General features: G+C 66.4%; 1 protein-coding gene across 20 annotated transcripts in view; it reads left to right on the forward strand.

Moving 5' to 3' along the window:
* Positions 1-10170: 10170 nt before the first annotated feature.
* Positions 10171-12418, forward strand: part of KIF1A (kinesin family member 1A) — a 66410-nt gene continuing 64162 nt past the window's right edge. For 19 of the 20 annotated variants that reach the window (XM_051839311.2, XM_051839312.2, XM_051839313.2 and 16 more), the window contains exon 1: positions 10171-10325. The gene's annotated coding sequence lies outside the window, so the exon portion shown is untranslated. Of the gene's footprint in view, positions 10326-10724; positions 10907-12418 lie in introns of those variants that run through there. The other variant, XM_070071458.1, reaches the window with a different exon arrangement.

The raw sequence follows: 12418 nt of genomic DNA on the forward strand, positions 1-12418 counted from the left end.
TGTCCCCAAACCCTCCAGCCCCAGACACAGGGAGCTGGGGCTCGTGGGGGAGTTTGTGGGCCAACAGAGGAGGGGCATCGGAGCAGCCGGGAGCCGAGCAAGCAGACCTGGGGGCACCCCCGCGAGGCTGGGCCCCGACAGCGCCCTGGCCCAACCCGGCCGCTGCACCCACGGCCGGCTGCCCCGGACAGGCGCTGAGTCAGCAGCTGGCCGCCCAGCGCCCGGGGCCGAGCCAGCCGGGCTCCCCGCACCACAGGCCCTGGAGGCCGCGTGAGCCAGAGCCAAGCAGGCCGTGGGGCCCCGGCAGTCTGCTGCCTCGCTGCACCCCTGCCCCCACCCCGTGCACCTGCGTCCTGCAGCCAGCACCCCCCTCCATGGAATGAATGCATGGCCAGACCCCTGCCTCCCATGCCTGCAGCTCAGTGAGGGTGGGAGTGGGGCGGGGTTCCTGAGGAGACACTGCAGGGGGGGAAGGGGAGGGCGTGGCTGACAGGGTCCCCCGCCCCCAGGACTCCACACTCAGACCCTTTCCTAACGGCCAAGAGAGAGGGTGTCTCACGGCTATACACACACATGTAGTTACATATACACACGTGCACACACACACACCACTCCTCACAATCCATCCACAGATGAATGAGGATCAACGCCATGCCGGCAAAGTGTCCCTGACCCAGCCCAGCCCTGAGTCCCCCAACCATGGGGACCCCAGGTCTCAGGGTCCCCTGTGGCCTGGGTCCCTGTCCCCCTGTGGCCTGGGTCCCTGTCCCCCTATGGACACTCCAGGTCTTAGGGTCCCCTGTGGCCTGGGTCCCTGTCCCCTGTGGACACCCAGGTCTTAGGGTCCCCTGTGGCCTGGGTCCCTGTCCCCCTGTGGACACCCAGGTCTTAGGGTCCCCTGTGGCCTGGGTCTCTGTCCCCCTGTGGACACCCAGGTCTTAGGGTCCCCTGTGGCCTGGGTCCCTGTCCCCCTGTGGCCTGGGTCCCTGTCCCCCTATGGACACTCCAGGTCTTAGGGTCCCCTGTGGCCTGGGTCCCTGTCCCCCTGTGGACACCCCAGGTCTTAGGGTCCCCTGTGGCCTGGGTCCCTGTCCCCCTGTGGACACCCAGGTCTTAGGGTCCCCTGTGGCCTGGGTCCCTGTCCCCCTATGGACACTCCAGGTCTTAGGGTCCCCTGTGGCCTGGGTCCCTGTCCCCCTGTGGACACCCAGGTCTTAGGGTCCCCTGTGGCCTGGGTCCCTGTCCCCCTATGGACACTCCAGGTCTTAGGGTCCCCTGTGGCCTGGGTCCCTGTCCCCCTGTGGACACCCCAGGTCTTAGGGTCCCCTGTGGCCTGGGTCCCTGTCCCTCTGTGGACACCCCAGGTCTTAGGGTCCCCTGTGGCCTGGGTCCCTGTCCCCCTGTGGACACCCAGGTCTTAGGGTCCCCTGTGGCCTGGGTCCCTGTCCCCCTGTGGACACCCCAGGTCTTAGGGTCCCCTGTGGCCTGGGTCCCTGTCCCCCTGTGGACACCCAGGTCTTAGGGTCCCCTGTGGCCTGGGTCCCTGTCCCCCTATGGACACTCCAGGTCTTAGGGTCCCCTGTGGCCTGGGTCCCTGTCCCCCTGTGGACACCCAGGTCTTAGGGTCCCCTGTGGCCTGGGTCCCTGTCCCCCTATGGACACTCCAGGTCTTAGGGTCCCCTGTGGCCTGGGTCCCTGTCCCCCTATGGACACCCAGGTCTTAGGGTCCCCTGTGGCCTGGGTCCCTGTCCCCCTGTGGACACCCAGGTCTTAGGGTCCCCTGTGCCCTGGGTCCCTGTCCCCCTGTGGACACCCAGGTCTTAGGGTCCCCTGTGGCCTGGGTCCCTGTCCCCCTGTGGACACTCCGGTCTCAGAGTCCCCTGCGGTGGAAGGCAGGATGGCACAAGGGCTGAGCTGGCCTGGAACTGTGGCTGCCCTGGTGGGTCCTGCGAGGCAGAGGCCAGTGGACTCCCGGGAAGCTCTCGCTGTGCCAGTCCATGTCTCTTGGGACGCCCCCAAGACTCCGTTCAACATGCTGTTTTCTGAGGGACACCCTGTGTGCACTTCTTGTTGGGGCTCCCACGTCCACAAACACTGGGTTTTTCAGAACAACCAGGAATGAGGGGGCTGGACAACTGTCCCTTAAACAGAACAGGAGGGGCCGTCCATCTGGGGCCCCTGTCCTGTGGCCTGGACCTGGCGCCATGCTGGGCCTCACTGCCTCCTCTGTGAGGTGGGCAGGGCCTGGGTCCCTTTCAAAGCCCAGAGTGGACTCCCCGAACAAGAGTGGGCTCCCCGAGCAAGCGTCCACTAGAGCAGAGCGGGCCTGGAGCTGCTTCCTGCCCTCAGGTTCTCCCCACCAGGGCCCCAGTGCCCCGGGGAGCACCCCCAGAACCCGGGGAGCCTCTCAGACGCAGGGTCTCCGAGCGGGGGGAGGCAGGTGAGTCTGATCTGCCCTGGGCCAGGAGGCGCCGTGCTCAAGCGGGGGTGGGGAGCCCATGGAGCAGAGCCAGGAGCAGGTGCCTACCGGCTGGGCCTGGTTCTGCTCGCTGCCCACAGCGTCCCCGTGGGGCCCGCCTGCTCCCCTCCCAGGTTCCGTCGGCCCCAGCCAAGCCCACTCTCCAGCCAGCCTGGACGAGAATCCCAGCTCCAGGACTTGGGTCTCTGCCCAGCTCCTCGACCCCAGCTGCTCTGGGATGCAGGGCCAGTGGCCTCCCCACCCCCAGACTAGTGGCCCCTGCTGACCAGCCTCCTGCCCCTGCAGCCCCAGGCCATTGTTCATTGTTCCCTGGTCGCTGTGGTGTGATTGCAGGAGTGGCCACACTGCCCACAGGGAGAAGCTGGGGTTTAGCGGGATGAACGACCCCCTAGCTGACCTGCTGGGAGAGCCTGGTTCTCAGAGACCCGAGGCCCTGCCCCTGTCTCTTCCCCAAAGGCCGGGATAGACTTGTCCCCACTCACAGTGGCCCCTCAGAGGCACAGTGCACAGAGGCACAGTGCACAGAGCGAAGTGGGCAGGGATGGAACAAGAGCAGGGAGACCAGTGGTGAGGCCAGTGCTTGGGGGAGGCGGCAGCGTCCCAGGGGTGATCTGGAGGGTGGGCGGCCTCAGATGGCAGGCTGACAACCAAAGGTGACCACAAAGTGGGCAAAGGCTGCAGTGTGCATAGGAGCTGGCACTGAAGGGGTCAGCCAGCACCAGGTGGGCAGGCGGCATGGCCAGCCAGCAGCTCTGCACACAGGCCAGAGGTCCAGGCCAGGAACCCGCCCCCGGGGTCTCCCGTGGGAGCCGCCTGAGCACAGGTGGTGGAATGGGTCCCTCGTGGGTTGGACGGGTCCTAGGAGCCCGGGGCTGGGCCCCCCCCCTGCAGCCGGTGCCAGGCGAGCCTGGGGTCCTCAAGGCTTGTCCGCTAGGCTGGACCAGCCCCGCCGTTGCCATGGCAACGGCCCTCCCCGGAGAGGAGCATGGCGCACCTGACTACCGGAGGCCTCGTCGCCGTGGCAACCAGGGCGGCCTGGGGGCGGGGCCGGGGCGGGGCCTGACCGCGCGCCCCGGGGCAGCAGTGGCGGGGGCTCCACCCGGAGGCCGCGCACAGGCCAGGCTCGCCCCGCGGGCGCTGTGTGCTTGCGCCCCGCTTCGCGTTTCGGGCGGCTTTGCTTTATGAATGCTCCTCGGGACCGAGCAGCTACCGCAGCGGTTCTGGAAGGTTCCCCAAAGGCGGTGCCCGGGTCTCAGCTCCTTGTCCCCCCCCCCACCCCGTGCGGCTCCCCGGTGGGTGCAGGGCACGCAGCCGCCGCCCAGCTCCCCCAGCCGCGGCTCCCTGTTGCGGGGCACTAGGCGCGGGTTCCCCGCAGAGGGAGGGCCTTGCGCTTGGATTTTCCGTTTGTCCCCGAGTCGTCTTCCTGGGATTTAACCTGAATTCCTACTCGTTGGTTGCTTTTCCTAGAAGTCCTCAGAGATGTGCTGGACTAAAACCCAGTCCAGAACAGCACAAAAGGAGGTAAACGCGGAGATGGGCGCGGCGGTAAGAGGCCCGCACCCCGCGTCCACGTGCGGGCCCAGCTTCCTGTCCTGCGCACCCGGGAGGCCCTGGGGTCCCTGCCCGATGGGGACCCTGACCACACTCCTGGCTGCTGCTTCGGCCGAGCCCAGCCCAGCTGCTGTGCGCGTCTGAGGCATGAATCTCTGTGTCTCTGCCTTTCAAACAAATAAACGAGGAATTTCAGAAAAAGGAACGTGGCCTCACCTCTGCCCTGATGCACGGTTAGAATCGGCTGTCACTGTAGGCCGGTGCTGTGGCGTGGTGGGTAAAGCTGTGGCCTGGGACGCCGGCTCCTTCCAATCCAGCTCTCTGCTATGGCCTGGGAAAGCAGTAGAAGATGCCCAAGTCCTTGGGCCCCTGCACCTGCGTGGGAGACCTGGAAGAAGCTCCTGGCTCCTGGCTTCAGGTCGGTCCAGCTCCGGCCATTGCGGCCATCTGGGGAGTGAACCAGCAGATGGAAGACCTCTCTCTCTGCCTCTGCCTCTCAAATAAATAAATCCCCCCCTTTTTTTTTGAAATGAATTAGCTGTCACCAGTGTGTTGCGATGTTCCAGGAAGGAAAAGGGGCAGGGTGCTGTTTCCCACACGACTGTGTCCCTTGGAAATCACTGAGCATCAGCACCTCCTGTTGAGACTGTTTTTGCAGCCTTGGAGAACAGTCCCCTGTACCCTACTTCACTCTCGCCTTTGTGGCTGGATGACCGATTCCTCCGGCCACAGCGGGTGTCCAGCCTGGGGCTGCAGAAGCTGGGTGAGGGGTGCTTGACACGCAGGTGCTTCTGGGTAGCCCCTGCCCAGGCTGCACCAGGCAGGAGGGGCTGCTCTCCCCTGCCCCCCCACTCTCAAGGGACGCGCTCCCCCCCCCCCCCCCCGCACAGCTGCTGCTGCCCCACCGCTGCTTCTCGTGCTATCTGCGATGGGGATTTTTGATTTTTGGCTTTTGGGGGTTTATTATCTAAGGATTTCCTTTCCTCTCCCGGTGTGGGCCGAGCAGCTGCTGTCTCGCGTCCTCTGCGCGGTCCCGGCTGCGTTTTTCCGGGCGGGACCGTCTCTAGCTGTCACCTGTGTGGCGGGCCCTTGGTGGCCGCCTGTCACGTTCTCCCTCCAGCGCTGGCGAATTTCTGACCGCGTTCCAGCACGGGACAGGCAGACTCCGCTCTTGCCCTTGCCGTGTAACACGCGTTGGGCTTTCTGTGTGCACCTGCTACTCCCGAGGCACCGGCTGCCCCCGGTGTCACAGTCCCCTCCCTGCTGGCGCGCAGGCGTGGACGCGCAGTGGAGGGATTTCTCGCAGGGCTGCAGGCGTGTCCTTCCGCGGGGAGGGCTCCGCCCCTGGCCCGGGCCTCTCCACGGCCACTGGGGACCGAGTTCCCACAGAAGCAGGGCCACCGGGGCCGGCACGTGCTCTCTCTGTACACTCCAGCCCTCGGAGCAGGCCGGAGTCTGGACCTCCGCGTTTCTAACCCCAACTCCACGTCTTGGAGATCAAAGGGTCACGCGTTCTATGGATGGTGCTCCCATCCCCCAGGAAACCTCAGGAGCCCGCAGGCCGGGTTCAGGAGCTGTGTGCTGGCCCCGACGTGGTCTTAGCACCCCTCTCCCTCGGGGGCTTGCAAGGGTCCCGAATCTGAGACCACGCCATGTTTCCTACTGTGCCTATTCTCTGGGCTGAGGGGGTGCTCATGTGTGTCCTTCCAGAACCTTCCAGGTGTCTCCCCTCCCCCCACTGCAGCCCTGGTTCCATGGGCTCGCTGTGGGCCCAGACCTGCCTCAGCATTCCACACGCGCTGGGTCCTCTCTGCCTCTCCAGCCCGTCTGAGGTCAGTGCTGTGCTGACCCCGGCTGCAGGAGACCTTGCCCTGCGGTGCCCTGGCTGCTGCCCTGCAGGCTGACTGTCCCCCGGTGAGGCAGAGCCCTGGCTCCCCTGGGCTGCTTGTTTGCTTTTAAGCCAGGAAGGCGGGGCCTGGGGCGGTGGATCACAGCTTCCGGAGTCCAGGCTGAGTCCTGGCTCCTCTCCCCAGCGCCCCCCACCCATCGTCCTGCCGAGGCACCTGGGAGGCCCTGCACCCACGCGGGAGACCTGCATGGAGCTCCAGCCCTGGCTGCTGTGGCACTGTCACGGGGGGGGGGGTCTGGAGTCTGTGACTGCAGCCCTGATGCTGAGCCACCCGGCACTGCAGGGACGCGGGCAGCCACGGGGCAGCCACGGGGCACCAACTCGCTCTGTGGCTTTCTATTTTGAGGTCTCTCTTCCAGGAGCTGGCACCACTGTTACGCTGACTCCACCAGAATTCTTCTGTCGACGGCCGGTCACTTTAAGTCCGGTCAACACGGCCTTGATTTGGACCCCGAGAAGGCGTGAAGTTAGGGTTAGGGGCCGCGTTGCTCTGCTGTTTGGATCTCAGCTCCTGAGGTTTTCTTTTTGCAGACAATCATTCATCACGTGTACTCGAGAGTTTCTGTGGCTTTTCCGTCCCTCTCTGCATGGCTGTTGTTCCGTTTTTTAATGTTTCCCTTCTTTCTTCCGTGTTCTCCCCGGGTAGCCCACGCTCGGCAGCTGGCTCTGCACTGCAGGACCGTGCTTTGAAGATGCTGTTTCCGGGCTTCCCAGGTCGTCTTTGCCTGGCCTTCCTCGGCCAGCGTGTGCGACTGGGTTTGTTCAGGCTCTGCCTTGCCGAGTTACACACTGCTTGGCGCGTTTACTTCATTTTTTTAAAAAAAGATTTATTTATTTATTTGAAAGTCAAAGTTACACACACACACAGAGAGAGAGAGAGAGAGGGAGGGAGGGAGAGAGAGAGAGAGGGAGGTCTTCCATCTGCTGGTTCACTGCCCATTTGGCCACAACGGCTGGAGCTGCGCCCATCTGAAGCCAGGAGCATCCTCCAGGTCTCCCACGCGGGTGCAGGGGTCAAGCACTTGACCATCCTCCACTGCTTTCCCAGGCCACAGCAGAGGCCGGGACTCGAACCGGCGCCCTATGGGATGCCGGCACTGCAGGCGACGGCTTTTCCCACTGTGCCGCAGCGCCGGCCCCCTCGGTTTACTTCTGAGGCCTCCTGTGGGTCGGGGCTCCTGCTGTGTAGAGAGCTAGACGTTCCCTCTGAGTGCAGCTTGGCCCCGTCTCTAAGTCTGCTTCCTCTGGGGTGTGGAGTCACTGTGAGTCTGTGACTCAGTGACATTGGCCTGAGTTTAGGACATCACATCGAAAGCCCCGCGGGGCGGCATCAGCCATGTGGGGCACACAGGAACGAGAGGGAAGGGCAACGGGCCTGGTGGCTCAGACGCCCGAGTCCCACCCCTGAGCACCAGCTGGAGGTGCAGGCTCCAGCTCTGACCTACGGCTTCCTGCGCACACGCCGGGAGGCCTTGGTGAGGGCTCCAGCCACACGCACGGCCGACCTGAGCTGAGCTCCTGGCTGCCAGCTCCAGCCCCTGTGTGTGTGTGTGCGTGCATATGTGTGTATGCATGTGTGCAAGCATGTGTGTGAGTGTGAATGCATGTGTGTGAGCATGTGTGCATGCACATATGTGTGTGCATGTGTGAGCACGTGTGTGAGAATATGTGTGTGAGTGTGTGCACGTGTGTAAGCATGTGTGTGCACATATGTGTGTGCGTGTGTGTGAGCATATGTGTGTGCGAGCATGTATGCATGTGTGTAAACGTGTGTGTGAGCCCTTCAAAAAATAATGAAAAAGAAAGGCAAGAAAAACATTCCTAAACTAGGCAGTTTCCATACAAATAAAAATAAGGATAAGTCAGCAGAAGGCTTGGTGTGTGCAAGAGAAATAGGGGAATGTTTAATAAACTGAGGTTGTGGAAAAGGTGCTAAAGGAAGCCCAGTGCGGCCGTGGCTCCTGGAAATCCAAGAGGACTGAATCCACCTGAGAGCAGAGAGAGTAGATTTCAAGATTGCAACAATGTTGTGCCTGAAAGATACACACTTAAAAAAGATAGAACAAGTTTAAAATTAGATTGTTGGAAAAAGACAGGCAGATAGCAAACAAAGGAGCCGGGCTGGGACATAACCAAATCCCAAACAGCAGGCGGGGACTCCAGGCCGGACGAGCACAGTGGCCGCAGCATCACCCGGGCGACCCAGACGCCCCAGACCTTCCACCATTGTACCCGCAGCTTCTGTAAAAACAGCGACTCAGCAGCTCAGGCCCACGCAGAGGAGCAGGAACTCCTACCCCGACTCGTGCCACGGATAATCTGGACTGTGGAGCGCGCCTGCACCCGTGCCCACACCAGTGCCTGCGCCCGTGCCCGCACTCGTGCCCACGCCCATGCCTGCGCCAGCTGTTGGTCCTGCAGAGCCTTCAGCCTTCATGGCGCCCGGGCGAGCAGCTGCAGCCTGGCGAGGCTGGGGGCTCCTGCGTCCCACGCCCCTTTGCCCCAATGGGCCCTGCTGCCTGGGTGCTCTCTGGCGTCCGCGTGGCCGGCAGCCGGGACAGCTTCCCTCTGCAGGCAGGGGCTGGGAAGCCCCTGAGCCCACGGCCCGTGTCCACAGCCTCCACATGGCGTCCTGCGCCCAGCTCGAGAGGCCTGCCCGCCGCCACCCGCCGGGCAGTGGACTGCACTGCTGGACAGTGAGCAAGGACAGGAAGGGCCAGGCCCTCAGGAAATGTGCAGATGCAGTGCGCAGGTGCGGTGGCTGCCGGCGTCCTGGTCAGGAGCTGGAGACCTGGCTGTGGGGCCTGCCTGCAGTGCGGGTGCTGGGGCCTGTGATGCAGGTGCAGTGGGTAGGGCCTGTGGTGCGGGTGCCGTGGAGCCTGTGGCTGTGATGGGGGTGCCAGGGCCTGTGGTGCAGGTGCTGGGACCTGTGGTGCGGGTGCCGTGGGGCCTGTGGCTGTGGTGCGGGTGCTGGGGCCTGTGGTGCAGGTGCTGGGACCTGTGGTGCGGGTGCCGTGGGGCCTGTGGCTGTGGTGCGGGTGCTGGGACCTGTGGTGCGGGTGCCGTGGGGCCTGTGGCTGTGATGGGGGTGCCAGGGCCTGTGGTGCAGGTGCTGGGGCCTGTGGTGCAGGTGCCGTGGGGCCTGTGGCTGTGGTGCGGATGCTGCAGAGAGCACGCAGACCCAGGAGGGAAGAAGCAGCGGCGACAGAAGGCAGTGAACCGCAGGGAGGGCGTCGGCGCTACGGCCCGCTCTGGAGACATTTAAAACCGGAGAAAAACGCGCCCGAGAAACCCAGAACAAGAAGACGAAGTCCAGAATAGCAGACACAGAGTGGATATGCGAGTGATTTTTAAATGGAGCCGAAATGGATTAATTCCTGGACAGACGTCAACGGCTGCAGACACAGCGCGGCCGCGCCAGCCGGCGTGATGGCAGCGGGACTCCCGCAGCCAGGGACCCCGCGGAGTCCGCGCTTCGGGCGGGCGCACTGGGGAGAACTCATTTCTGGTTTACGCAGGAGCCGCCCTCGGCCTTGCGGGCTTCGGGCAGGTGGGCGGGGCAGAGCCCCTGGTCCACACCAGTCGCTTCCCCCCACCCCCACCTCGGCCGCGCCTACAGTTGGAGGAGCAGTCAAGCCCCGCAGCCAAGCCTGCACCTGCCTGGGGCCCGGGGCCCCCGCCACGGTGTGTGACGTCGTCACACCCCGCACCGCAGTGCGGGAAGGCGGGGGCTCTGCCGGGGGTGCCCGGCGCCTGCCGGGGCGCGGCTGCGGGGCGGCGTGAAGCCTGCCCCAGGGGGCTGCAGATGGGGTGCGGGGACAGGGGCCTGAGGGACTGACGGGGGACTAGGGCTGAAGTGCTGGGGCCCCGCGTGGAGCGCGACTTCCAACCGCACCCTACGCGGTCTGAATCGTGTCGGTCGCCGCCCCGCAGCCGCCCCCAGCTCTGTCCCCACGATGTGCCAGGGAGCAGGTGGACTTTCACGGTTTCTGTGGAAGGGGACCAGGGTGGGGCGGCCGATCGCGGGGTCCGTGGGGGAGGGATGCGGTCTCCGAGCGCGCGCGCCGTCGCGCTGATGTCACAGCCCGGCCCCAGCCGCCCCCACCCCCACCCCCGCCCCGGCCCCGGCCCCAGCCCCAGCCCCGCGGCGGCCGCGACGCGCGTCCCTCGGCCCGCAGCAAACCAACTGGCAGCTGGGGCTCGGCCGCCGCTCGCAGCCAACCAGCGCGCCGGGCGGGGCGGGGGCGGGCCGGGCCGGGGGCGCGCAGCCCGTCACGCGGCGCCGCCGTCAGAGGCCGAGCGCAGCCGGGGAGCCGCGCAGCTCTGCGCTGGGACCCGCTCCCGAGCCAGTGCCCATGCGGGGCCGCAGCCACTGACGCCAGAGAGGTAAGGTCGCTGCTCCGGGCCCGGGGGCGCGCCCTCTCCGCGCCGGCACCCCGCGTCCTGCACCTGCACCGCGTCCTTGCCGCAGCCCCTTCCCTCCCTCCGGCCTCCAGGTCCCCGCGGAGAACAATGCGGCGCATTCAGAACGTCCGCCCTTCGTGGGCAGTGGGGGGCAGCGCCCTCGGCGAAGGCCCGGGCGCCGCGGCGCCGCAGGCGGAGGGACCCTCGGGGAGGGCGAGTCCCGCGGGCGGGACCCGGACGCATCCTCCCCGGAGAGGAGACACCGGCGGGGCCCGGGCGGGGTGCGCAGGAGAGGCGAGGACGGAGGGGAGGGGCGCGGGCAGCTGCTCTGCTCCCGCGGTGGGGGAGGGCGGATGCTGAAGCCGAGACCGAAACGGACGCGCGGGGGCTGCGGCGCGAAGCCGGGCACGCGCTCGGTGCGCACCGCGGAGGCTGCCATCCACGCCCCCCAGGCCGTGTCCCTTTCCCCGAAGACCCCAGCTCCCTTCCAGTGAGACCCACCCCCTGGGGGCTGCCGCGAGCTGACGCGGCCGGCATCTGCGAAGCCAGCGCCCCAGGAACAGGTGCGGCTGGCGGCGGCGGTGGTGGCGGCGGGGTGGGGGCTGCTGGCTCCCCAAATGCCCGGGCGCGGATGCCGCGAAGGAACACGGGCCGCAGAGACCCCGGCCCCTCCCCCTGTCTGCCGCTGCTTCCCGCACCTCCCAGCAAAGCCCCAGCACCGCCCTCCCGCCGAGAGAGGGGCTGGGGCCGCATCCCCGCCGGGGGAGGGGCGCGGCGCGGGGCGCGGGGTGCGGGCGGGCGGGCGGGGGCCCGGGCGGCCGCGGCCGCGGGCGGAGGGGGAGGGGAGGCCGGAATGCCAAGTCATGGGGCCTGCTGGGCGCGGGCACGGGCGCGGCGTCGCCGGCGCGGACCCGATGCGCGCCCATGTCCCCAGGAAGAGGGGCTTTTCCTAGGAAACCGGGGACCCCTCCCCAAGCGACCGCCCCTGCAGAGGCTGCCTGCATTGCTGGGGTTGAAGGCCTGCGGGGCCCGGGGACTGGGTGGCTGCAGGGCGGCACCGCCGCACCCCAGGGACATGCAGGAGATGGCCACCCTGTGGCCGGGAGTGGCCCCTCTCAGTCTGGGGAAGCTCTGGGGCCTGGGGGTGGGGGTGGGGGCTGCACCTGCGGCGGCCATTTTGCAGGTGTGGTTGGCCAGGATGCTGTCTGGGCAGTGGGGTGGGGTGGTCAGGTGTGGCTCTTGCAGTCTGGGGGGGGGGGTGCCAGGGCCTGCCCAGCTTCAGGCCCACCCTTGCATCCTGCAAACCCCGGAATCAGATGGGCCGCTTCCTTGGAGAAACGGGTGCTGCGGAGGGTTCCAGGGCCCCTCTGGACCTGAGGGATACGGGGAGGCCACTGGCCGAGGCCCAGGTTGGGGGGGCGCCCCAGCCTTTGTTTGCATCATCAGCCCCATCCTCTTCGTGGAGGAGCAGGACAGGTGTGGCCACAGGGCAGGCCGAGTCTGGGGTCAGTGCAACCTGCAGCTCCCAGGAAGGACCTGCAGGAGGCCTGCAGAGAGCCAGCCCCCTCCCCCCCACATATCCGTGCCTCCCCACGCCGGGGCCCAGCCCCAGGTGGCAACTGGGACCCCACACGGGGCAGCCACACGCTCCTCCTGAGAGCCCTACTGCAGAGTGACCTAGTCCCCCACTGCCCACTCTGGTAGGGCCGGGCCCACGTGTGTTAGTGTGCGTGTCTGAGCACCTGCCCAGCTTGGCCAGCAGTGGCCGGTGCGTCCTGAAGGACCGGGTGTGGCTCCAGGCCCACGGCCACAGCTGCTGCGTGGCCGAGCTGACTGCCAGCCCAGCCTGGGTCCCTCCCATCCTTGCCGCCTCTGCCTGCCAGGGGTGGGTCTGAGGAGGGTGGGAGAGGGGCTGGGGGCACAGGCGCCATGGGAGGAGGCGGCCACGAGGCCTCAAAGACCCTGGAGGGGCTGGGGGATCTCTTTGGCCCTCTGGGCTCAGGCCAGCCCAGCCCAGATAGGTGGCCGGGTAGGCCGGGCAGTCCTGGCACAACCAGTCCTTCATGGCCCACCGA

The sequence above is a fragment of the Oryctolagus cuniculus genome, chromosome 3 (genome assembly GCF_964237555.1).
Source record: "Oryctolagus cuniculus chromosome 3, mOryCun1.1, whole genome shotgun sequence".
In the NCBI taxonomy this organism is placed as follows: domain Eukaryota; kingdom Metazoa; phylum Chordata; class Mammalia; order Lagomorpha; family Leporidae; genus Oryctolagus; species Oryctolagus cuniculus.